The following is a 27,439-nucleotide window of genomic DNA, read 5'->3' on the forward strand; positions in this document are numbered from 1 at the left end:
AGGCTGGAACCTCAGGGTATCTTCGTCACCTTCTGCAGGGGTTCAGTAGCAGTGCAAGCATCCTCAAGGCAGAGCAGGCACAGCACAGGCACAGCAGACCTCACAGGACACAGCACAGGCACAGCACAGGCACAGCAGACCCTCACAGACAGAGCAGGCACAGCACAGGCACAGCACAGGCACAGCAGACCCTCACAGACAGAACAGGCACAGCACAGGAGACCTCACAGATGAGCAGGCACAGCACAGAACACTGCAGGCCTCACAGATGGAGCATGCACAGCACAGGCACAGCAGGCCTCACAGATGGAGCAGGCACAGCACAGGACACAGCAGGCATCACAGATGGAGCAGGCACAGCACAGGCACAGCAGGCCTCACAGATGGAGCAGGCACAGCACAGGCACAGCAGACCTCACAGACAGAACAGGCACAGCACAGGAGACCTCACAGATGGAGCAGGCACAGAACACAGCAGGCCTCACAGATGGAGCAGGCACAGCACAGGCACAGCAGGCCTCACAGATGGAGCAGGCACAGAACAGAACACAGCAGACCTCACACACAGAACAGGCACAGGACACAGCAGACCTCACAGACAGAACAGGACACAGCAGACCTCACACACAGAACAGGCACAGCACAGGATACCTCACAGACAGAACAGGCACAGGACACAGCAGACCTCACAGATGGTGCAGGCAAGGCACAGGACACAGCAGACCTCACAGATGGAGCAGGCACAGCACAGGACACAGCAGACCTCAGAGGCACAGCACAGGACACAGCAGACCTCACAGACAGAACAGGCACAGGACACAGCAGACCTCACAGACAGAACAGGCACAGGACACAGCAGACCTCACAGACAGAACAGGCACTGCATAGGAACAAGCAGACCTCACAGGCACCACATAGGACACAGCAGATCTCACAGACAGAACAGGCACAGCAGACCTCACAGAAAGAACAGGCACAGCACAGGAACCAGTAATGCAGGCGCAACATATATAGAACAGGCCCATCACAAGCAGTTGGGGTGCAAGCTTCACTCCATGCACAAAAGAGAAGATGCGCTGTCTGTCCACAGCTCTCACACACCATGAATTGATATATCACAGACAGCAGCATTGCAAGCTTCACTCCGTGCACAGAAGATGCACTGCCCGTGCACGCCTCTCACACAGGATGAATTGATATATCACAAGCACCAGCAGTGCAAGCTTCACTCCATGCACAGAAGATGCACTGCCCGTGCACGCCTCTTACACAGTGAACTGATATATGACAAGCAGCAGTGAAACCTTCACACTGTGCACAGAACAGAAGATGCACTGTCCGTGCTCGGCTCTCACACACCATGAATTGAGGATGCACTCGCAGCAGCACTGCAAACTTCGCTCTGTGCTCAGGGGATGCACTCGCAGCAGCACTGCAAGCTTCACTCCGTGCACAGAGGATGCACTTGCAGCAGCATTGCAAGCTTCACTCGGTGCATGGAGGATGCACTGGCAGCAGCACTGCAAGCTTCACTCGGTGCACGGAGGTTGCACTGGCAGCAGCACTGCAAGCTTCACTCCATGCACTGACGATGCACTCGCAGCAGCACTGCAAGCTTCACTCGGTGCATGGAGGTTGCACTGGCAGCAGCACTGCAAGCTTCACTCCATGCACTGACAATGCACTGGCAGCAGCAGTGCAAGCTTCACTCCGTGCACGGAGGATGCACTGGCAGCAGCAGTGCAAGCTTCACTCCGTGCATGGAGGATGCACTGGCAGCAGCATTGCAAGCTTCACTCCGTGCATGGAGGATGTACTCGCAGCAGCAGTTCAAGCTTCACTCCGTGCACAGAGGATGCACTTGCAGCAGCATTGCAAGCTTCTCTCTGTGCACAGAAGATACACTGCCTGTGCACGGCTCTCACACACAATGAATTGATATAACACAGGCAGCAGCAGTGCAAGCTTCAGTCCGTGCACAGAGGATGCACTCGCAGCAGCACTGCAAGCTTCACTCTGTGCATGGAGGATGCACGCACAGCAGCACTACAAGCTTCACTCCGTGCACGGAGGATGCACTTGCTGTAGAATTGCAAGCTTCCCTCCGTGCACAGACGATGCACTCGCAGCAGCACTGCGAGCTTCACTCCGTGCACGGAGGATGCACTCGCTGCAGCTTCACTCCGTGCACAGAGGATGCACTGGTAGCAGCATTGCAAGCTTCACTCCGTGCATGGAGGATGCACTCGCAGCAGCACTGCAAGCTTCACTCTGTGCATGAAGGGTGCACGCACAGCAGCATTGCAAGCTTCACTTCTTGCATGGAGGATGCACTCGCAGCAGCACTGCAAGCTTCACTCTGTGCATGAAGGGTGCACGCACAGCAGCATTGCAAGCTTCACTTCTTGCATGGAGGATGCACTTGCTGTAGAATTGCAAGCTTCACTTCGTGCACATACGATGCACTCGCAGCAGCATTGCAAACTTCTCACACACTGAGCAGATACAGCACAGGTCGCAGCAATGAAAGGGCCCCTCACACACATTTGTGAGCTCTGTAATAACCCTCACCTAACAGTGCTGGAGGGTAAACTGTGACGTGAAAGGTACACACAGATCTCTGCAGCCGGTTCCCTGACCCACCCAGATTCCTTGCCTGCTATAAATGAACACATCAAGGTAGTTGCAAGTGAGCAAAGTACTATAAAATACTGGCAAGGTTGGGAGAACTGAGTGAAGGAGAAGCGATGCTATTCGGGGACCTGGAGGGTTCAACATGTCCATTTATGGGATGCTGGCCTGCCAAATATTGGTCCATGATTACTAGCTGATGCTGAGGTCACTGGACATCTGTGCTTCAGGGAGAGTCGCTGCTCCTCACCCTTTCAGTTATGGAATAAACACACCCTTTGGCCTGGTAATAACCACGTAGCAATTGTAAGACTTGCTGCTATGAAGGTTGTGCAGTTTCAGAATGAATCCCTTTGCTAGCAATATCAATATGTTTCGGCTCCGCGGGCTTGGAAGCCTTCTTCAGGGACATGTGTAAATTGTGTTGTCTTACAATACCTATTGCAGATGATTACCCACTTATCCTTGAAGTTTACAGATGATTGGTTATGTGTTGGTTATACCTTTTCAGGCGGTGCACGTTAATCTGCAAAAATAGTAAGAGACCGTGGGCTGTGAGTGATGGCTGTTGTTTTCATACCAAAGTCACTCACAACAATATGTATATTTACATGTATTTGCAGACATACCTGCATTGGGACAGACATGTACCAGGGGCGTCTCATGCTATTCACAGGAAAGTAAATGAGAATCTTGTGTTTGGTGTTTCACCACGGGGGGCAGGTGGCTTTGAGATGAATAATGTGCCATGGAGCGGATACACCAGTCTCTTTGTTACAGACATTCCCCGGCTTCTGTTCCGAGCCTTCTAAACACGCCCCACAGAGCAGCGGGTTTCATGTCAGTCCTCTCCCTGTCTCTCGTGCTGTGGCGGTGTCTGGTGGTGGAACCACTTCGTGGCTGTAAGGCCACCTGCGCAATGAGGCTGGCGCATGCGCGGTCTACGCATCTTTCAAAGGCGCGTCTGAAGCCTAAGTTTGCGCCAAAACTCGTGCGCTGTCTAATCTCCCCCGGGAGGTCACTCCCAACAGAGTGATGAGCAGTGATGTAAAAATAGAATGTTGTGCTGCTTATAACCTGACAAGTGACGAACATATTAAAGAATCCTAGGTATGCTGTGAAGTCTCTGCTCAGACGGTTTCTTTAGAGATTTGCACTAAATGTTAAAGTCTTAGGGAGTTAATCACACTGAAAGGACACACGCCCTACCCTTTGTGTTTAACCCTCAGAAAAGAAGGCTTTGAATTAGTACAAACTGATGACCGGTGAGCTAAATGGCGCGCAGAGCTGACAAATGTCAGCACCAGAGGCCGTGGCTTGAAAGCAGAAAACAGGAAATGCAGGTTAGGGGCTGGGACAGAGGGGGGACAGCGCCGTGGAAAGAAAGTCTACACACCTTCAGTCTTTAAAGGGCACTTTTATTACACCTCTTATTCCAGCAATACACACCATCGTTACTTACAAGGCACTTTTATTACACCTCTGATTCTAGCACTCCACACCTTCATTACTTACAGGGCACTTTTATTACACCTCTGATTCTAGCACTCCACACCTTCATTACTTACTGGGCACTTTTATTACACCTCTGGTTCTAGCACTCCAAACCTTCATTATATAAGGGGCACGTTTATTACACCTCTGATTCTAGCACTACACACCTTCATTACTTACAGGGCCCTTCTATTACACCTCTGATTCCAGCACTACACACCTTCCTTACTTACAGGGCACTTTTATTACACCTCTGATTCTAGCACTACACACCTTCATTACTTACAGGGCACTTTTATTACACCTCTGATTCTAGCAATACACACCTTCATTCTTTAAAGGACACTTTTATTACACCTCTGATTCTAGCACTACACATCTTCTTTACTTACAGGGCACTTTTATTACACCTCTGATTCTAGCACTGCACACCTTCATTACTTACAGGGCACTTTTTTTTACACCTCTGATTCTAGCACTACACACCTTCATTATATAAGGGGCACGTTTATTACACCTCTGATTCTAGCACTACTCACCTTCATTCTTTAAAGGGCACTTTTATTACACCTCTTATTCTAGCACTACACACCTTCATTATATAAGGGGCACTTTTATTACACCTCTGATTCTAGCACTACACACCTTCATTACTTACGGGGCACTTTTATTACACCTCTGATTCTAGCACTAAACACCTTCATTACTTCCAGGGCACTTCTATTACACCTCTGATTCTAGCACAACACACCTTCATTATATAAGGAGCACGTTTATTACACCTCTGATTCTAGCATATTCACCTTGATTCTTTAAAGGGCACTTCTATTACACCTCAAGTTCTAGCATTCCATACCTTCATTATTTAATACCTCCCTCCAGATACTACACCCAGAGACAGGACTGTCCCTGTGTGGAATTACCGCAGAATATGTAATGCCAAGAAGGGGGGGGGGGGGGGCGGTAACTCCTGCTTCTGGTTGCATCAGAAATAAAGGGCGCCCCTCGTGAGGCCGAAGAGGCCTCGCCCACGTCCTCGCCCTGGTCTACATATCTGTTCACCACCCTACATCCTACCCCCCCCCCCCTCATACACAGAAGGAGGGCGGCTTTCCGGTTCCCCCCTCACTCTTCAGGGGTTCAGACCCTGCACCCTCATGACGGGGGTGGTGGGGTGGGGGGTGTAGTCACCTTGTGTTACGCCCCGCACCCATGACTTGTGCATGTGTAAGGTCTGTACACCCCCGTGTACAACCCTTACGCTGTGGCCCTTGAACAGCGTTTTTTTTCAGGGACGGTTTCACCCCATTAAGTACAAGAACCTACAAAGGCAGTCAAGGTCCAACGCCCCCCCCCCCCCGTCTTCTCACATCCCCCCGGTCCTCGTGCACCCGACTTCTAACTCACGGTTCCAAGCGCCAAGCACGATTGGTGGCCCCGGTGGGTCTCAGGCGCGTCCTTGCGCAGGAGCCACCGAGGGGCCCTCCTCCGGCCCTCCCCGGGGCCTCCTCCGACCCTCCTCAGGGCCCTCCTCGGGCCCTCCGCCGGGGCCTCCTCCTCCGAGCCCCCAGCACCCCTCGCTCAGACACCGGAGCCGGGCCAGGGCCGCTCAGCCAGACCGAGTGCGCAAGGCGCGCATCTCACCGCATCCAGCGCGCATCTCACGCATCTCACCGCGTCTAGCGCGCATCTCACGCATCCAGCGCGCATCTCACCGCATCCAGCGCGCATCTCACCGCATCCAGCGCGCATCTGTCCAGTGCGCACGCACCCTCCGCGCACCGGGTGCACCGCACACCCTCCGCGCACACCGCAGCGCTCAGTGCCACCCCTTGCACCAGTGCAAGGAATGCGGACAGGCCGGCTCTGCGCCTAGTCCCAGGGCCTCAGGATCAAGTGACCCCTCCGGGCTGTACATTCTCGTGTCTGTGTGCTGCTGAGTGTGCCCCCGGGACAAAGTGTGCCCAACCCGAGTCAGCCCTTGGATGTGCTGCTGAGTGTGAGTGAGCCTCCGAGTGTGTCACTCAGTGTGACCACTAGTGTCTTTCTGAGTGAACCCCCGAGTGTGTCACTGAGTGTCACTGTGAGTGCTTCTGAGTGAACCCCCAGTGACACTGAGTGTCACTGTGAGTGCTTCTGGGTGAACCCCCGAGTGCCACAGGGTGTCACTGTGAGTGCTTGTGAGTGAACCCCCGAGTGTGTCACTGAGTGTCACTGTGAGTGCTTGTGAGTGAACCCCCGAGTGTGTCACTGAGTGTCACTGTGAGTTCTTCTGGGTGAACCCCCGAGTGTGTCACTGAGTGTCACTGTGAGTGCTTCTGAGTGAAGTGTCACTGAGTGTCACTGTGAGTGCTTGTGAGTGAACCCCCGAGTGTGTCACTGAGTGTCACTGTGAGTTCTTCTGGGTGAACCCCCGAGTGTCACTGTGAGTGCTTCTGAGTGAACCCCCGAGTGTGTCACTGAGTGTCACTGTGAGTGCTTCTGAGTGAACCCCCGAGTGTGTCACTGAGTGTCACTGTGAGTGCTTCTGAGTAAACCCCCGAGTGTGTCACCGAGTATGACTCCGACTATACTTCTGAGTGAACCTCCGAGTGTACTTCTGAGTAAGCCCTTCAGTGCGCTGCTGAATGTCCTTCTAAGCGCTAGAAGTCCTGCCTCGAGACATTCAACTCTCTACGTCGGACTGCCAGAGGAACTGAAGGTTGGCAGGGGCCTCGCAGCCGGACTGGCAGGCGGGGTGAACCCTGGCAACCATCTTCTCCTAACCTGGTACTGACCACACATGGACAGTGCCAAGGTGCCTATAGGTCGAGCTCCAGGGGACCCCCACACCTAGAATATAGCCCCTCCGACCCCCCATCACGGCCAGGGAGGGAGAGACTCAGCGCACAGTGGCTCCCCCAGCTGGGTCCGTCCCTGGCAGTACCCCTCGGTGCCCATACCTTGTGTCTCACAGTGCCCGGTTCATCCCTGGCAGTGCCCCCCGGTGCTAATACCCTGTGGCTCACAGTGCTCGGTCCGTCCCTGGCAGTACCCCTCGGTGCCCATACCTTGTGTCTCACAGTGCCCGGTCCGTCCCTGGCAGTGCCCCCCGGTGCTAATACCCTGTTTCTCACAGTGCCCGTTCCGTCCCTGGCAGTACCCCTCGGTGCCCATACCTTGTGTCTCACAGTGCCCGGTCCGTCCCTGGCAGTACCCCTCGGTGCCCATACCTTGTAGCTCTCAATGTCCTGCCCGTCTCTGGCTGTGCCCTCTCAGGGCCCATACCCTTGTGGCTCCCAGTGCCCAGTCTGTCCCTAGAAGAGTCTTACAGGGCCCATACACTGTGGCTCTCAGTGCCCAGTCTGTCCCTAGAAGAGTCTTTCAGGGCCCATACCCTTGTGGCTCTCAGTGCCCCGTCTGTCCCTAGAAGAGTCTTTCAGGGCCCATACACTATGGCTCTCAGTGCCCAGTCTGTCCCTAGCAGAGCCCCCTCGGTATCTATATATTGCAGGGTTCAGTGGTATCTCAGTCCCTGGCAGAACCCCCCCCCCCCCCCCCCCCTCCCCCGGTGCCCATACCTTCCAGCGCTCGGCGATCTCCTTGGCAGTGCCCCCGGCTTTCCACGGCCGCCCAGGCACGGGTGCTAGGGTGGACATCGGCCGGCGGCTTGACTCGCGCTCGGTGCCCGGTGCAGAGTGTCCAGCCCCCCCGGAGTCATATGGTCAGTTATAATGCGACCCTCACAAAGGGCCCTTTCAGGGGCTGCGCACAAGGCGCCTTAGATTCACATGAAACGCTCGGAGCGCTCGCCCACCGCCGGGTACAGAATGCCCATTGTGTGTGGGCTCCGGGCACTGCCCGCCAGGAAGCAGGATGTGATGGGAGTCAGCCGTGCACCATCGGGCCGGAGTCAGTCATTCATCACAGGCTGTAGTCAGTCATTCACTCCGAAGCTGCACTCAGGCATTCACTTCGAAGCAGCTCTCAGTCATCCATCACAGACTCAACTCAGTCAGTCATCACAGGCTGCACTCATTCATTCACTTCGAGGCAGGAGTCAGTCACCCACTCAGAGGCAGCGCGCAGACATTCATCACAGGCTGCACTTAGTCATTCATCACAGCCTGCACGCAGTCATTCTCTCCGAGGCAGCAGTCAGAAATTGACCCCAAAGCAACACTCAGCCATTCACCACCGACTGCACCCAGTCATTGATCCCAAAACAACACTCAGCCATTCACTCCGAAACAGCACTCAGCCATTCACCCCGACACAGCACTCAGTCATTCAACACAGGCTGCATTCAGTCATTCACCCCAACGCTGCACAAAATGCATACACAATACTGATAAGGCCTTTAGAGAGTAGATGCATCTAGGACTGGACACAATGCTTCAGAGGCCTCTAGGAGTGGACACAATACCTCAAAGGCCTCTAGAACTGGACACAATACTTCAGAGGACTCTAGAACTGGACACAATACTTCAGAGGACTCTAGAACTGGACACAATACTTCAGAGGACTATACAACTGGACACAATAATTCAAAGGCCTCTAGAACTAGACATTACTTCAGACAGAGGCCTCTAGAACTGGACACAATACTTCAGAGGTCTCTAGAACTGGGAACAATACTTCAGAGGCCTCTAGAACTGGACGCAATACTTCAGCAGCCTCTAGAACTAGACATTACTTCAGACAGAGGCCTCTAGAACTGGACACAATACTTCAGAGGACTCTACAACTGGACACAATACTTCAAAGGCCCCTAGAACTGGCACACTAGAACTGGACGCAGTACTTCAGAGGACTCTACAACTGGACACAATACTTTAAAGGCCTCTAGAACTGGATGCAATAGTTCAGCGGCCTCTAGAACTAGACAGTACTCAAGACAGAGGCCTCTAGGACTGGACACAATACTTCAAAGGCCTCTAGAACTGGACACAATACTTCAGAGGACTCTACAACTGGACACAATACTTCAAAGGCCTCTAGAACTGGACGCAATACCTCAGAGGCTTCTAGAACTGGATGCAATACTTAGGCATCTAGAACTAGACACAATACTTCAGAGGCCTCTAGAACTAGACGCAATACTTCAGACAGAGGCCTCTAGAACTAGACGCAATACTTCAGACAGAGGCATCTAGAACTAGACACAATACTTCAGAGAGCTATAGGCCATGCGTCAGTGCTCTGAAACACATAGAACTCAACACAATACACGTCGGGCCTTTATTACTGGGCCCAGCACTCTGAATGCTTCTAGAACTGGACACAGTACTGCAGAGGCCTTTAGAACTGGACACAATACTTTAGAGGCCTCTAGAACGGGACGCAATACGTTAGAGGCCTCTAGAAGTAGAGGCAATACTTCAGGCAGAGGCCTCTAGAACTGGGCACAATACTGCAGAGGACTCTAGAACTGGGCACAATACTTCAGAGGACTCTAGAACTGGAACACAATACTTCAGAGGACTCTAGAACTGGAACACAATACTTCAGAGGACTCTAGAACTAGAACACAATACTGCAGAGGACTCTAGAACTGGGCACAACACTCTGGATGCCTCTAGAACTGGACACAATACTGCAGAGGCATTTAGAACTGGACACAATGCTTCAAAGGCCTCTAGAACTGGACGCAATACTTCAGCAGCCTCTAGAACTAGACATTACTTCAGACAGAGGCCTCTACAACTGGACACAAACCTTCAAAGGCCCCTAGAACTGGACACAATACTGCAGAGGCCTCTAGTCCATGCGCCAGTGCTCTGAAACACATAGAACTTAAAACAATACACGTAAGTACTTTAAAAAGTAACACAGCACTCTGGAGGCCTCTAGAACTGGACACAATACTCATGAGTAGCCTGCAGCTGAACACGATACCCTGGAAGGATCTATAACCAGACATAATACTGCAAAGGCTTTCAAAGCTGGAAAACATAGTAAAGGCCTCGAGAACTTGACACCATACCCCTGAAGCCTCTAAAACTGGATACAATACTCTAACAACCTCAGGTACCGGACACCATACCCCCGAAGCCTCTAAAACGGGATACAATGCTCTAACAACCTCAGGTACCGGACACCATACCCCCGAAGCCTCTAAAACGGGATACAATACTCTTAACAACCTCAGGTACCGGACACCATACCCCCGAAGCCTCTAAAACTGGATACAATACTCTTAACAACCTCAGGTACCGGACACCATACCCCCGAAGCCTCTAAAACTGGATACAATGCTCTAACAACCTCAGGTACCGGACACCATACCCCCGAAGCCTCTAAAACTGGATACCATACTCCAACAACCTCTGGAACCGGACACCATACCCCTGAGCCTCTAAAGCTGGATGCAATACTCTAACAACCTCAGGTACCGGACACCATACCCCCGAAGCCTCTAAAGCTGGATACAATACTATAACAACCCCAGGTACCGGACACCATACCCCGAAGCCTCTAAAGCTGGATACAATACTCTACCAACCTCAGGTACGGACACCATACCCCTGAGCCTCTAAAGCTGGATGCAATACTCTAACAACCTCAGGTACCGGACACCATACCCCCGAAGCCTCTAAAACGGGATACAATACTCTAACAACCCCAGGTACCGGACACCATACCCCCGAAGCCTCTAAAACTGGATACCATACTCCAACAACCTCAGGTACCAGACCCCCATACCCCGAAGCCTCTAAAACTGGATACCATACTCCAACAACCTCTGGAACCGGGCACCATACCCCTGAACCTCTAAAACTGGATACAATACTCTACCAACCTCAGGTACCGGACACCATACCCCTGAGCCTCTAAAGCTGGATGCAATACTCTAACAACCTCAGGTACCGGACACCATACCCCCGCAGCCTCTAAAGCTGGATACAATACTCTAACAACCTCAGGTACCGGACACCATACCCCCGCAGCCTCTAAAGCTGGATGCAATACTCTAACAACCTCAGGTACCGGACACCATACCCCCGCAGCCTCTAAAGCTGGATGCAATACTCTAACAACCTCAGGTACCGGACACCATACCCCCGCAGCCTCTAAAGCTGGATGCAATACTCTAACAACCTCAGGTACCGGACACCATACCCCGAAGCCTCTAAAGCTGGATACAATACTCTAACAACCTCAGGTACCGGACACCATACCCCCGAAGCCTCTAAAACTGGATACAATACTCCAACAACCTCAGGTACCGGACACCATACCCCCGAAGCCTCTAAAACTGGATACAATACTCTTAACAACCTCAGGTACCGGACACCATACCCCTGAGCCTCTAAAACTGGATACAATACTCTAACAACCTCAGGTACCGGACCCCATACCCCTGAAGCCTCTAAAACGGGATACAATACTCTAACAACCTCAGGTACCGGACACCATACCCCCGAAGCCTGGAAAACTGGATACAATACTCTTAACAACCTCAGGTACCGGACACCATACCCCCGAAGCCTCTAAAGCTGGATACAATACTCTAACAACCTCAGGTACCGGACACCATACCCCCGAAGCCTCTAAAGCTGGATACCATACTCTACCAACCTCAGGTACCGGACACCATACCCCCGCAGCCTCTAAAGCTGGATGCAATACTCTACCAACCTCAGGTACCGGACACCATACCCCGAAGCCTCTAAAGCTGGATACAATACTCCAACAACCCCTGGAACCGGACACGATACCCCCGCAGACTCTAAAGCTTGATACAATACTCCAACAACCCCTGGAACCGGACACGATGCCGTGGAGACCTCTAGAAATGGACCCCGTGCTCCGTACTCCTCTAGAACTGAGCAGGATACTACCGGGGCCCCTAGAACCGGCCCCAACACTCACGACGTTTCTATACCAGACAATGATACTTCAAAGTCTCCCGGAGTGAACACAGTACTCTCGAGTCTCCAGAACTGGACGTGATTCTCTGGAGAATTGTATAACTGGACATAGTTCTCCAGGGGCCTCTAGTGCTTGATCAGTTACCCCAGGTGCCCCCCGAACTGGACACAATACCTCGAGCCCCAGAACTGGACACAATACCTCGAACCCCAGAACTGAACACAATGATCCAAATGCCTTTGGAACAGGACACAGCACTTTAAAGACCTCTAGAGCTGAACACAACACTCTGGAAGTCCCCTAGAACAGGACACAGCACTTCAAAGACCTCTAGAACTGGACACAGCACTCAGAAGTCTCTAGAACTGGACACTGTACCCTACAGACCCCTAGAACTGATCACAGCGCTCTAAAGTCCCCTAGAACTGGACATCGTACTTTAAAGACTTCTAGAACTGAAAACTGGACACAGTACTTAAAAGACCTCTGGAACTAGACACAGCACTCTGAAGTCCTCTAGAACTGAATACAGCACTCTTAAGTCTCTAGAACTGAACACAGCACTCTTAAGTCTCTAGAACTGGACACAACCCTACAGACCCCTAGAACTGAACACAACACTCTAAAGTCCCCTAGAGCTGGACACTGTACTCAGGAAATGTCTAGCTTTAGACACTGTACCCTGGAAACGTCTAGGACTGGACCACCCTAGAGACCTGCAGGACTGGACACTGTATCCTGGAGAGCTGGAAAAGTGGACACTGTGTCCTGGAGACATCTAGGGCTGGACACTGTACCCCAGAGACCCCTAGAACTGGGCAGTGTACCCTACAGACCCCTAGAACTGGACACTGTACTCTAAAGTCCCCTAGAACTGGACACTGTACTCTAAAGTCCCCTAGAACTGGACACTGTACCCTGAAATGACTCTAGGAGTGCAGAGAACCCAGAGGCCCTAGTGCAGACCCAGACACCGCCTTCCAGGTGGTCCTGAAGTATTGCATCAGTGCTCCTGACCCCTGCCCCGGAAGTACAAGTACTGCATCAGCGCTCCTGACACCTGCCCCAGTTCCAGACATACCTGTGTCTCTGGAGGTCTCGTCTGGGGATGAAGCAGGAAGCAGGAGCCTCTCTCCCACGGACAGAGCCGACCCTTGACCTCAGACGTGGCACACTCAAGTATTGCGCAGGGGGCAAAGGGCAGCGTGCACTGTGAGAAAGCATGGACTGCAGTGCACTGGAAGCGGGCACTGGCAGCTCGAGGAAGGGGGTGCACACTGCAGGGACCCCAGCCTTAAACATGTCTGCATGGACAGTCCATCACCACAGTGTCAGATCCACAGGCCCTGGCCCACAACCCCTGATCCTCAGCCACTGATCCACAGTCCTGCTCCACAGCCACTGATTCACAGCCACTGATCCACAGTCCTGCTCCACAGCCACTGATTCACATCCACTGATCCACAGCCAGTAATTCAATCACTGATCCACAGTCATGCTGCACAGCCACTGATCCACAGTCCTGCTCCACAGCCACTGATTCACAGCCACTGATCCACAGCCAGTAATTCAATCACTGATCCACAGTCCTGCTCCACAGCCACTGATTCACAGCCACTTATCCACAGTCCTGCTCCACAGCCACTGATTCACAACCCCTAATCCACAGCCAGTAATTCAATCACTGATCCACAGTCCTGCTCCACAGCCACTGATCCACAGTCAGTAATTCAATCACTGATCCACAGTCCTGCTCCACAGCCACTGATTCACAGCCACTGATCCACAGTCCTGCTCCACAGCCACTGATTCACATCCACTGATCCAAAGCCACTGATCCACAGCCCGGAAGCACAACCCTTGATCCTCCTCATTCAGTCCTGATGCACAACCCTTGATTTACAGCCACTAGTTCAGTCTCTGATCCACAGTCCTCATCCACAGTCCTCATCCACAGACACTAGTTCAGTCTCTGATCCACAGTCGTCATCCACAGCCTCTGATTCACAGTCCCTGACCCACAGTCTCTGGTTCACAGCCACGGATTCACAGTCCTTGACCCACAGCCACTGACTGATCCCCAACGCTCTATTAATAGGCACTAAGCTTGAGCCACTGACAACAGTCCCTGACCCTCTGCCACTTATTCACAACTACTGATTCACAGTCCCTGAGCCACTGCCCCTATCCACAGTCCCTATCCACAGCCCCTATCCACAGCCCCTATCCACAGTCCTGTTTTGTGGAATCCCTTGAAATCCACATCTAGGTTCAGGATGAAATTCTTGAATCTCACAGGAGCGTATTTACTGGAATGGTGGAGCGGGCGGCGCAATGAGCCACCTCGCCGAGCTGCCCTGCATCCCAGGGGAAAGGCAGGAATGTGTTGTGTTTGTGCAATATGGCCCATTTGTGTCCTTCGCCCTGTGCTGGCGCGACAACGCAGCCACCCTTGCACCATGGTGCGCTCAACACAGGATTGTTCTGTGCAGAAAGGGACACCTTCTTCCACAAAAACAACCCCAGGAGGCGTTTTCCTCTCAAAAGGAGAGGAAATAAAAATATTTCTCCTTGTTTAAGATTTTGAGGCATCCTGTGTTTCCAAGCTTTTGTACATCTGGGAATGTAACACAATCCATGAGTGTTGCGTGGACCCACCACAACACACATGCGCTGCATTGTCTTACTCCATATCTATGCGGCCATGCAAAGCCGCGCACACTGGCTCTGCGTTTTCTGCAGTCCGCGCGGATGGGGTGCACAGGGCTCTTAAATATGCCTCTTATCTGTAGATAAATGACATCACAACGTCCTCTGCGAAACTCTAATCTTAGACATGAATTAAATCACCAATTAGCTGCACACAGAGCTCCTCCCACACCTGATCACTGGTAACTCTCCAACACGCTCGGGGCGTATTTACGAGCCCCGTACGCCACCGATGCGTTACTTTTTTTGTTGCTCCACCAGCGCAGGCTGCAGAACCAAAAGCGTAAGTCGCTGCGTTGCCTTACTCTGCGCCAGCGAGGCGTTCCATGAGCGTTGTGGTCGGTGTTCCCACCAACACCCGTCGGTTTTGCTGCTTGCAAACCAGGGGATGCGTCACTTATGCATCCCCCGGGGAGGAATAACCAGGAGAAATATTATTTTTCTCCTCGGTTTTTCTTCTTTCCGTGTGTGCTGCATAAATGCCTCCATGGATTGTTTCTGTGCAGAAAGGTCCCCCTTCTTCTACAGAAACGGTCCTGCATGCACGCAGGAACCTGGTGCAAGGGTGCGTGCACAGGCGCTAGGCTCGAGATCACAGGGAGAAAGGATAAGAGTGGGTTTTTTGTATAAATGCCACGCATTCCTGCCCTTCTCCTGTGATTCATGCCCTTCTCCTGGGCAGGGAGTGCCACTGTCCCAGTACACATGCACCTCAGTCTCAGCTGCTCCTCTGAAAGTCCTCACCACGGCCCCTCAAACCTCAGACAGTGAGGGGTAAATGTATTCCACAAGAAGGGGTACTAGGCCTGGGAAAAGCCCCCCACCCACTACAGACCGTGCAGTGAACACAGCCTTGCACCAAACCGAACTCGTGCACTCAACACAGCACCGTGCTCTGCACATAGCCCTAGTGCACTGCACATAGCCCTAGTGCACTGATCACAGCCTTCTGTGCCACAGCCTTGCACCAAACTGGACCCGTGCACTGAACACACCCTTCTGTGCCACAGCCTTGCAGCAAACTGGGCCCGTGCACTGAAGGCAGCCCTGTGCACTGCACATAGCCCTAGAGCACTGAACACAGCCTTGCACCAAACCGAAGTCGTGCACTCAACACAGCCCCGTGCACTGCACATAGCCCTAGTGCACGGAAGGCACCCTTCTGCACCACAGCCTTGCACCAAACTGGACCCCTGCACTGAAGACAACTTTCTGCGCCACAGCCTTGCACCCGTGCACCGGACCCGTGCACTGAAGACAGCTCCCGTACCCAAACTTGCACTGAGCACAGCCCTCGTGCATTGAACTCCGCCTTTTGCACCCCACTGCACTACACCGGGCCCTTTCCGTGCCTCTTGCAGAGCACTACGCCCCCCTGCACTGAAGGCCTAGTGCACCGCAGCATTGCAGTAACCCGGGTCCTCGTGCTCAGACTTCCTATTCACCCTTAACCCGTGCCAGAGAGCGGGCACCGGCTAGCATCATAGCGCCACTGGCATGCTTCATTCAATGGCTGTTTCATGTGTCAGGCGCGGCGCTATACCTCAAATCAGACACGTTGGAGGTAGCGCGCGACACAAAGCAGAGCTATCCCTCGTGCTAAACATATCACTGATTCCAGTTAGTATGCAGCAGAGCTATCCCTCAGCAGAGCTGTCTCTCAGGTTACACATGTCGTGAACAGCGGAACACATACAGCAGAGCTACCCCTCATGGTACATTTATCACGGATACCAGGCTGCACGTGACAGAGCTAGCCCCCTCTTTTACGTCCCCACCCCCAATAGCGAGCTGTATGGAGCCGAGGGCGGCCGACGCGCAGCAGAGCTATCCCTCGTGTTAAACATATCACAGATACCAGTTAGTATACAGCAGAGCTATCCCTCGTGTTACATTTATCCCGGATACCAGGCTGCATCTGACAGAGCTATCCCCTGTTAATCGTACCCCTTCCCACCCTCCCCAGAGCGGGCTGTATGGAGCCGAGGGCGGCCGACGCGCAGCAGAGCTGTCTCTCAGGTTACACGTGTCACGAACAGTGACCTACGTGCAACAGAGCTATCTCTCAGGTCATACATATCACGGACAGCAGACTACACGCAACAGAGCAAGTGTTCGTGTTATGAGTAACACACATACGAGCCTGCTTACAGCAGAGCTATCCCTCATGTTTCATAGAGCAAAGCTACCCCCAGGTCACACGCATAGTAGAGGGCGCGTTGCAGCGGAGCTACCCCTTAGAGTAGACACATCGTGGTATAGAGAGCTACACACAGCAGAGCTATCCCTAATGTTATAAGAATACCAGGCAGCGCACAGCAGAGCTATCCATCGGGTTAGGCAGGCCATGGCAGGCTGCATACAGCAGAGCCATCCCTCGTGGTATACAGACCGTGACAGTCTGCGAACAGCAGAACTATCCCTCGTGGAATACAACTCACTGATATCAACTAGTAAACAGCAGAGCCATCCCTCGTGTTATACAGACCGTGGCAGTCTGCGAACAACAGAACTATCCCTCGTGGTATACAACTCACTGATATCAACTAGTAAACAGCAGAGCCATCCCTCGTGTTATACAGACTGTGGCAGTCTGCGTACAGCAGAGCTATCCCTCGTGGCATACATGTCCTAGATCTACAAGCAGAGCCATCTCCTATGTTATGCCTCTCACTGATATCAGAAAGCGTACAGCAGAACTATCCCTCGTGGTATACAACTCACTGATATCAACTAGTAAACAGCAGAGCCATCCCTCGTGTTATACAGACCGTGGCAGTCTGCGTACAGCAGAGTTATCCCTCGTGTTATACAGACCGTGGCAGTCTGCGTGCAGCGGAGCTATCCCTCGTGTTATACAGACCGTGGCAGTCTGCGTGCAGCAGAACTATTCCCCGGGTTGTAGACATCCCACAGACCAGACCGCGCACAACAGAGCTATCCCTCGGGCTATATACATCCCACAGACCAGGCCGCGCACAGCTCACTTTACACTGATGCCACATGTTCAGACAGCAGAGCTAGCCCTCTGTTACACGGATCCCTTGTGTGGGCTCATTGAAGCACATTATACTGTCCCGGCTCTGGACAGCAGAGCAAACCCTCAGATAAAGAGATGTTACAGGCTCAATGTAGCGCCTAACGCTGTGAATAGGCACTAGGGCAGACACTTTGCCCTCTTCACACTACGCAGTTGTGTGGTCACTGGGGTTAAACACGGGTGTCCTGGTCCACAGGCCACGGCGAATTCGCTAGATAGCTCCTCCTGGCACACTGGGCGCCCCTCTGAGCGTTGACACATGCCCTTGTGGCCCGACTGGCACCCATCCTAGTGCCCTGCGGCGGGGCCCGCAGCCCTTGAAAGTGCTTCCGTGTCTCACGAGGCTTGCCACGTCCCTCCCCCCCCCCCAACACACACACACACACAGGCCGTGTCCTTGCGTGCACTGAGAGCTGCCCCTCACGTGCCCCTGTGCCCTGTATCCAGTGAGTTTTGTGAACCGCCCCTGTGTGCCCTGAGAGCTGCCCCTCGCGTGCCCTTGTGCCCTTGTGCCCTGTATTCAGTGAGTCGTGTGAACCGCGCCTGTGTGCCCAGGTGGGGACTCCTGTGCCCTGAGAGCTGCCTCTCGCGTGCCCTTGTGCCCTGTATTTAGTGAGTCGTGTGAACCGCCCGTGTGTGCCCATGTGGTCAGTTCTGTGCCCTGAGAGCTGCCCCTCGCGTGCCCTTGTGCCCTGTATCTAGTGTGTCGCGTGAACCGCCCCTCTGTGCCCAGGTGGTGACTGCTGTACCCTGAGAGCTGCCCCTCGTGTGCCCTTGTGCCCTGTATCCAGTGAGTCGTGTGAACCGGCCGTGTGTGCCCATGTGGTCAGTTCTGTGCCCTGAAAGCTTTCCCTCGCGTGCCCTTGTGCCCCTGGTCATGCCCTGTGTGCAGTACCCTGGGACGACCCTCAGAGGCCTGCCTCACTGGTTGCACTTTGTCGTGTGAATCACACGTGTGTGCCCCCTGCCTGCGCCTCGATAGCTGCCCCCGGTAGTTCCTTGTGCAGGTGGCAGTGCCAGGTGCCTCCTGCGCCCTGAAGCCAGACCCCTGCCATGGAATAAGCCCTTGTGTCCAGAGACACGTGTGCCCAGGTGCGTGGCCTCGGGGCGGAGGCCTGTCCTTGTGTGCTCTTGTGCACTCTGTGCCCAGAGACACCCCGTGAGGGCTCTCGTGCCAGGTGAGGTGCCCCTGTACCCCCGGGCACGTTACCCAGGTGCACCAACCACCTGCGCCCGTCCGAAGCCGCGTCGGCACAAGCACGGCTCTGCAAAGCGCTGCGAGGCCACCTTCCTGTTCACACTCCAAGCAGCACTCCCCGCTACCACTCACGTTCTGGGGAGTGTAGACCAGAGACCGTCTTCACTCACTCTCTGCCCTCACCCACAGGCTAGCATGTGCACCCCCCATTCAGCGCACAGGGACGAGTGACACCACTCCCTGGATGCGGGCACTCACCCTCTGGTGAGTGCACCAACCCTCACGCACAGACTAGCATGTGCACCCCCCATTCAGCGCACGGGGGCGGGTCACAAGACTCCCTGGATGCGGGCACTCACTCCCTGGTGAGTGCACTTCTCCAAGGTGAGGGGATGAGACCCAACTGCCTGACACTCAGCTCTGACAAGCCAGAAGTGCTGATCTTGGGGAACAAGAACTCTCCCTGGGACTCCCCCCCCCTCGGACCCACCGACCACCAACCACCCAAGAAACCTGGGAGTCATTCTAGACCACAAGCTGAACATGACAGAGCGGTTCAACCTCCGCCTCTAGGCACTGCACTATCGGAGCAGCATATCTGCACCCGACCCCTGCACCCGACACCTGCGCTCACTCTCACTCTCTCTCACAAACTACCCCGCAAGTCGCGAAAGCAGAGCGGAGGTCGATCATTCACCTACCGCGCACCCAAGAGCTGGAGCGCCCCCCCCCCCCCACAACACATCAGGGCCTCTCCTCACTTCTGGAATTCTGCAAGAAACTGAAGACCTGGCTCTTCCACTGAGTCACTGAGGCGGACCCAGCACCTTCAGCCTCACGCCTCACCTGTACTCCAGCGCCTGGATGCCTTCAGAGGTGATTACCGGCGCTAGACAAATCCACAGAACCACCGGCAGCACACGGCACCCACAGACTGATGGGAACACCCACCTTCACTCACACTCCAGTGAGTGCACCCACCTTCACTCACACTCCAGTGAGTGCAGCCACTGACAGACTAGCGGTAGCAGCCACCTTCACTCACACTCCAGTCAGTGCACCCACACTCACACTCCAGTGAGTGCAGCCACTGACAGACTAGCGGGAGCAGCCACCTTCACTCACACTCCAGTCAGTGCAGCCACTGACAGACTAACGAGAGCAGCCACCTTCACTCACACTCCAGTCAGTGCAGCCACTGACAGACTAACGAGAGCAGCCACCTTCACTCACACTCCAGTCAGTGCACCCACCCTCACACTCCAGTGAGTGCACCCACCTTCACTCACACTCCAGTGAGTGCAGCCACTGACAGACTAGCGGTAGCACCCACCTTCACTCACACTCCAGTCAGTGCAGCCACTGACAGACTAACGAGAGCAGCCACCTTCACTCACACTCCAGTCAGTGCAGCCACTGACAGACTAACGAGAGCAGCCACCTTCACTCACACTCCAGTCAGTGCACCCACCCTCACACTCCAGTCAGTGCACCCACCCTCACACTCCAGTGAGTGCAGCCACTGACAGACTAGCGGGAGCAGCCACCTTCACTCACACTCCAGTCAGTGCAGCCACTGACAGACTAACGAGAGCAGCCACCTTCACTCACACTCCAGTCAGTGCACCCACCCTCACACTCCAGTGAGTGCAGCCACTGACAGACTAGCGGTAGCAGCCACCCTCACACTCCAATGAGTGCAGCCACCCTCACACTCCAGTGAGTGCAGCCACTGACAGACTAGCGTGAGCAGCCACCTTCACTCACATTCCAGTGAGTGCACCCACCCTCACACTCCAGTGAGTGCAGCCACCCTCACACTCCAGTGAGTGCAGCCACTGACAGACTAGCGGGAGCAGCCACCTTCACTCACACTCCAGTGAGTGCACGCTCCTCGCACTTACCTAGGCTCCGCTCAATATCCCAGACTGGAGCTCTCAGTGGCCCTGACTCCTCCAGGGGCGTTGGGGCTATTGCAAGGGTGCTGGAGGTTTAGGGGTACCCTGCCTGCTCCAGGGGGTTCCTGACTCCTGCGGCGGGGTGCTGTTGGTTATTAAGCGGTGTCCTGTCCACTCCACTCGCTGGCCCGGTTCTGCCCGGCCTCGCCCCGCGGGCAGCTATATATCGCTCTAATCAGTCTCATAGAATGAACATTAATGAGTAATCTGAGGGTGGGGTGCGCACTCCCCGTCCCTCCCTCGGAGACAGGAGGTTGGCACCGACTGCCCCTAATCTGGTCACTCGTTCCTCCACTCCCGCCCTCGGGGGCCAGGTATGGTCACAACCATACCTTACCTGGCCGAGGGGACCCCTCTCCCCCACCCTCAGGAGGCAAGCTCCCCCAGACCTGGTCACAGTCAGACCTTACCTACCGAGGGGACCCCACTCCCCCACCCTCAGGAGGCAAGCTCCCCCAGACCTGGCCACAGTCAGACCTTACCTGGCCGAGGGGACCCCTCTCCCCCACCCTCAGGAGGCAACCCCCCCCAGACCTGGCCACAGTCAGACCTTACCTGGCCGAGGGGACCCCTCTCCCCCACCCTCAGGAGGCAAGCTCCCCCAGACCTGGTCACAGCCAGACCTTACCTACCGAGGGGACCCCACTCCCCCAACCTCAGGAGGCAAGCTCCCCCAGACCTGGTCACAGTCAGACCTTACCTGGCCGAGGGGACCCCCTCTTCCCCCGCCTTCAGGAGTCATGGGCCCCACCCTGGGGGCAAGGTATGGTCACACTCACCCATCTCCCCCACCCTCAGGAGGCAAGCTCCCCCCCCAGACCTGGCCACAGTCAGACCTTACCTGGCCGAGGGGACCCCCTCTTCCCCCGCCTTCAGGAGTCATGGGCCCCACTTTGGGGGCAATGTATAGTCACAGTCAGACCCTACCTGGCGGAGGGGGCCCCCCCTCTCCCCCTCCACCCTCAGGAGACATGCCCCCCCCCCCCCCCCCCAGGCCTGGTCACTGCCATGCCCTACCTGGCCGAGGGCCCCCCTCTTCTCCACCCTCAGGAGGCTTACGCCCCCCAGGAATGGTCCCTGTCAGACCTTACCTGGCCGACAGAGGGCCCCCTCAGACCTCCACACCACCGCGAGGACACACCGGCCCCCACACCTGCTTCTCTCCCACACTGGGGGTTCACCCCAGAGACCGGCGTTTAGGGAGAGTGGGAAGGATATGCCTGGGTATTGATCGGTGGGGGTTAGACACGCACCGTTAGCACGTCTGGTATTTTCCCATGTGCGTTGCGGGGCAGGACTCGTGTCTCATGCTTACAGTGTCTGGAACAGATGAGTTTTTTACACAGGTCTCACGAGGGTCAGGGAGCCCCGGCCTCAGGCGGCAGCTTTAGGGGGCCAGTGTCTGGAAGTTTGGGAGTAAGGGGTCGTCAAGGAGCGCTGGGCGGGGGTGCCGGACCCGGGTCACACATGTTTCCCTGTGCTAAGCTCCAGGCCTCAGGGCCCGGTAATCTCTAGAGCATGAAAGTCATTGAGGGGGTGCGGGGCACATGGAGGCTCCCTAGATTCATGCTTCGGGGTGCCACTAGACGGGCAACATCTGCTGTGACTGCCCCAAAGGATGAGGGCTTCCCAGACCCAGGGGTGGGAAACCTGTGGTCACTGAGGGCTCACTGAAGGGGACACAGAGGAGTCACTAAGGGGGTAACTGAGGGCTCACTGGGAGGTCACTGAGGGGTTCACTGAGGGCTTACTGAGGGGTTCACATAAGGGTCACTGAGAGGTCACTGAGGGGTTCTCTGATGGCTTACTGAGGGGTCACTGAAGGGGTTACAGGGCTCAGAGAGGGGTCACTGAGGGGTCACTAATGGCTCACTGTGAGGTCACTGAGGGGTTCAACGAGTGCTCACTGAGGGGTCACTGAGGAGGTCACAGAGAGCTCACTGAGGGTTCACTGAGGGGGCCACTGAGGACACACTGAAGGGAACACAGAGGAGTCACTGAGGGGGTGACTGAGGGCTCACTGAGGGGTCACTGAGGGCTACTGAGAGGTCACTGAGGGGTTTACTGAGGGGGTAACTGAGGGCTCACTGAGGGGTCACTGAGGGCTCACTGAGAGGTCACTGAGGGGTTCACTGAGGGCTTACTGAGGGCTTACTGAGGGGTCACTGAAGGGGTCACAGGGCTCACAGAGGAGGTCACTGAGGGGGTTACTAATGGCTCACTGAGGGGTCACTGTGGGGGTCAACGAGTGCTCACTGAGGGGTCACTGAGGAGGTCACAGAGAGCTCACTGAGGGCACACTGAGGGGACACTGAGGGGGGTCACAGAGAGCTCACTGAGGGTTCCCTGAGGGGCCACTGAGGGGTCACTGAGGGGGTCAACGAGTGCTCACTGAGGGGTCACTGAGGAGGTCACAGAGAGCTCACTGAGGGTTCACTGAGGGCACACTGAGGGGTCACTGAGGGAGGTCAACGAGTGCTCACTGAGGGTACTGCCACGGACTTCGAGAGCACTGGGGAAGAGCAGGGTGCCGGTGGCCATGAAGGGAAGTCCAGCAGGTATTCCAAGGCCCGGCGAGCAGGACTACAGCGCGAGGGCCAGCAGGTCGCCCATGGGCGGGCCCCTGGAATTATGCGATTGTGTGGCTGCGGGTTTTTTCGCATTATTGTAGATTTGCTGTTTTTGCTACATACTCCTTCGTCTGCTGCATAATCTGCAGATTTTCACAAAAAAATGTTTCAACCTCAAGCGGTTCAAAAGTTACTAAAAGAGCAGCAACACATCTTGCTGCGCAGTTGAAAGCCTTTTGCAAAGCTTGACTGGCCACTGTTCTGTTGCTTTTTGCTGTATTTGGGTGTAAAACATGTGTGAGTGAGGTGCAACCAATACCGAATCAGTGGTAACAAGTTTAAAAGTGACAATATAACTAAGTATTACACCCATAGAATATGCTGCATTAGGCCGCATAATTTGGCTCTTCTTGCCGCATAAAATACTTATCCCTGCCGCATAATTTGACCCTACCCTGCCACATAATTCCAGTGGCCCTGCGGATGGGTGTAAGACTATGATGCCCATCGCTGAGGCCTCCCCATAATATGAGGGTGGAGTGTCTGGGTGAGTGAGCCGGCTTGAATAGAGGACTTGGGCACCGCCCCGTGTACGGGGGCTCTAGCCCCAGTGAGTGCATTCAGCAGCCTGAACCTTGCTCTCTGCAAGTGAGGGCAGCCAGAGCTCCAGGCCACAGACAGTCTCTATGGCACAGCAAGCAAGACTTCCAGACCCCTGACCAGCAGCTCTGGTGTAACCGGGGGGAGCTTACCAGCTTAGGGACCCAGCAGGCACAATGCATGCTGCCCTCTCTTGGTTCAGTCAACAACCGTCCACTCTCTGCTTGGACTGACCAGGCCAGCTTGGATTCCGCCCCCTCCTGGTTCGGCCAACGAGTCCAATGACCGTCCACTCATTTCTTCGACTGACCAGGGCACCTTGGATCTTGCCCTCTCCTGGTTCGGCCAACGAGGCCAACAACTGTCCACTCTTCACTCGCTCTGGCCAGGGCACCTTGGATCCTGCCTCTCTGAGGTCCAACGAGGTCAGTGATTATTCACATTTTGCAAGGACTGACCAGGGGACCTTGGATTCTTTCCTCTCACGGTTTGGCCAGCAATGCCAGCAGGGCGAACGACTGACACTCTTTGTTAAGACTGACCAGGGAGCCTTGGATCCTGCCCTCTCCTGGAGTGCCCAACAAGGCTATGTTGACACCGTTAATGTCTGGACTTGGCTAACCTACCAAGAGGTCCATGGGATAATCCTTCTGTGGTGGCATGCGTGCTGCCTTTACGAAGACTTTGAAGTTCCATCAGCCCACCCCTCCCTTTTTACACTGGACAGCGAGGTCGCTGTGGTCATATTTCAAAGGGAGAGTTAGGGCAAATGCTCTTCACACTTAAAAAAAAAAAAATAGGCCCTTGTGGCTCATGAGATACATCTTAGTGGCCACACAAGGGGAGTGCCGTAGCACGACAGTGGGTGTCAGAGAGTACCGCCAGGATAACCAGCCATTACGCCTCAGACAAGTTTTGAAGGAAGGACTAACATTGACTTGATTTTCTCCAAGTGACTGAGCCCTTGAGCCCTGTTCAGTGGATTTTGCTTGGCAGTATTGAAAGACCATGGGGTCTGGTACCTAAAGACCTTAACCCATCCTCTAAGACAAGAGGGAGTGTATCTGATGTGCACATGATGTAGTTGTGTTTATGAGGGCTGGTCTCAGGCCGAGGTTGCTGCTTTGTGAGCCAGCAGACCCTCTGCCGTGCTCAGTTAGTGCGCAGTCTGCCATTGCTAGTTATCATCCGCAGGTGATTGGCTTTACAGAGTGACTCAATTAAGAAAGGAGCATAAGGCTGGCTCCATTTCAGCCTGTGACAGGATGCTGTCACTGTTGAACTCTTGTGAAGTTCTGCTACCTGCAGACACTCCAAACCCCCTCCCTGCCAGAAGAAGAAACAGACAACTTTGATGTATGGCTATACATTGGGTCATTTGTATTACAAATCAAATAATGCAGTGAACTTGCATGATGGAAATTCAAGTGTATCAGTAACATTTTACAATAAATTATGTAAGAAATTCAAGGTGCTAGAAGAAATCCCTGGTAATATTAGAGACAACTGTCCAAGAAACATTGGCAGAAACCTGCCTCCCCCGTTTGCGAACTGACATTTGTGAAGGCTCCACACCCATAAATAGAGAGTTGAACCCTCTGGTGCCCTCCTGGGAAAACTATACAAGTTATTAATCTTCAAGAAACCAAAAATCACAACGCTAATGGTCCACCCCTGCGACCACCAACCGGGGCAGCAAGGAACGACAGCTCTCCTTGGACGAGACCCACCATCCCATCAAGTGATTAATCAGCAGGCTGGGTGGGTGGGACCACATATTCTGCAAGCAGTGTTCACATTTTGTGATCTTTTGGGGCTGGGGTGAGAGTACAGACACTTCAAGAGGGCACATTCACCTAGTTGATCCTTACATGAGTCAAGAGCTACAGATGGGTAGGAGAACTGCCTACGGTCCAGTTCTGTGGCGCGAATCCAGATTTCATACTCCGCACCAGTTAATGGATATTTTGCAAATATTCTGCAAATTTTAGAAATTTTGGAAATGAGCTCTGTGAATTTTTATTTCCAGGCAGAGAAAGTATTAGAATCATCATAAAGTCAGGAGGGTTGGAAATTGGAGCCACAGTGGGAGTTAATTAGCATCGACTAGTTACCCTGCAGCCATTAACTGGAGCCCTCAGTATTCCTAAGTCTGGTCAGTCGCGCCAGATTATTGCTTGCAACATAAAGTCATACATAATACACATGCATAAATGGGCTTTTTGGTCAGTAGGCTTTATCCATTGGTCTGTTGAATTGCCATTCACATTCTGTGTCCACCCCCAAATACATGGGGCAGTGGGTCAGCCCACTTTCCCCATTGGCTCCCTTCACTTTGAGTGACTGCTCAACGCTTGTTTACCCTGTTCACAGCTGATTAGAAACAGTTCCTGTCTCCTCAGTGACAAAACTCATTCCCAGTGTTTGCATTATGTTTTTTTATATAGTGTTTAAAAACTGCTATTTATTTTACTTGGACTTCAGGTGCCCAGTTAGACGGTGATTTATTTCCAGTTTCTCTTTTTAAAGTTTCTGTTAAAAAGTGTTTAAGTGACATTCAGACATGGTAACTACCTACAATTTGAGTGGTTTGTTGGGTGATAATTAACTCTTGTCGCCTTCAGAAAAAAGGTAAAAGTCACGGGCACAGCTCCAAGGCTTGTTTCAAAATAATCCTTAGTAAACAAGCAGAGTCAATGAATGTCTTTTTTTTATTTGGTTTGACAATGCTTTATTGAGTGATAGAGCAATATAACATGAATAAAAGCAGGTAATAGAAGTATATTAAAGCACCTATAAAGTACATTGAAGTGATTGAAAGATGTGGTGAATTATACAAATTCTGAAAGAAATTTACCATTTTATGAGAGGATCTTGTTTGGGGTGAGCGGGGAAAAAAGAAGGCGAGGAAGGTGAGAGAAGAAAAAGAGAGAACAGAGAAAAAGGGGTGAAGGAGTCCTCACCAAGGCGTTTGCACGAATGTATACCGTATATTCATACTATCCAATATAAAATAAAAGAACTGGCCTAGCAATACTACCTATGAATCATGGAGGTTCATCATTTTCTTAATTACATTTTAATGGTTGCACTCCAAACTGAGTCAACGATGCATACATATCTGAAAACATTGAAGAAAGAAAACATAACAGAAAACAGACCCCCCCCTACAGGGCCTTTCCTTGCCAAAGCATTGTCATAGATATGGGGGCTAGCGACAAAGAACATTCAGGCCCTCATTACGAGTGTGGCGGTCTTAAGACTCTCGCGGTGGTGGTCGGAATGCCGCCAAAGTGGCGGTCCAGCCTCCACATTATGACCGTGGCAAAAGCGCCACGGTCGGACCGCCGGCACTGCCACTTTTAGACCAGCCGATGGACTGGTG

The 27,439-nt window shown here is 53.5% G+C and overlaps 2 protein-coding genes across 6 annotated transcripts in view; both read right to left on the minus strand.

Moving 5' to 3' along the window:
- LOC138260813 (gap junction beta-1 protein-like) overlaps nucleotides 1-20,944 on the minus strand; it is a 31,463-nt gene extending 10,519 nt beyond the window's left edge. The window contains exon 1 of the mRNA XM_069209249.1: nucleotides 20,831-20,944. The gene's annotated coding sequence lies outside the window, so the exon portion shown is untranslated. The remainder of the gene's footprint in view (nucleotides 1-20,830) is intronic.
- The window catches only part of LOC138260778 (gap junction beta-1 protein-like), a 47,794-nt gene extending 26,830 nt beyond the window's left edge, over nucleotides 1-20,964 (minus strand). Inside the window, exon 1 of one of the 5 annotated variants that reach the window (XM_069209229.1) lies at nucleotides 20,831-20,964. The gene's annotated coding sequence lies outside the window, so the exon portion shown is untranslated. Of the gene's footprint in view, nucleotides 1-5,532; nucleotides 5,738-5,840; nucleotides 5,975-7,685; nucleotides 7,812-20,830 lie in introns of those variants that run through there. The other 4 variants (XM_069209247.1, XM_069209236.1, XM_069209241.1 and 1 more) reach the window with 4 other exon arrangements.
- Between the last annotated feature and the right edge of the window lie 6,475 nt (nucleotides 20,965-27,439).

Source organism: Pleurodeles waltl, chromosome 2_1 (assembly GCF_031143425.1).
Source record: "Pleurodeles waltl isolate 20211129_DDA chromosome 2_1, aPleWal1.hap1.20221129, whole genome shotgun sequence".
Taxonomy (NCBI): Eukaryota; Metazoa; Chordata; class Amphibia; order Caudata; family Salamandridae; genus Pleurodeles; species Pleurodeles waltl.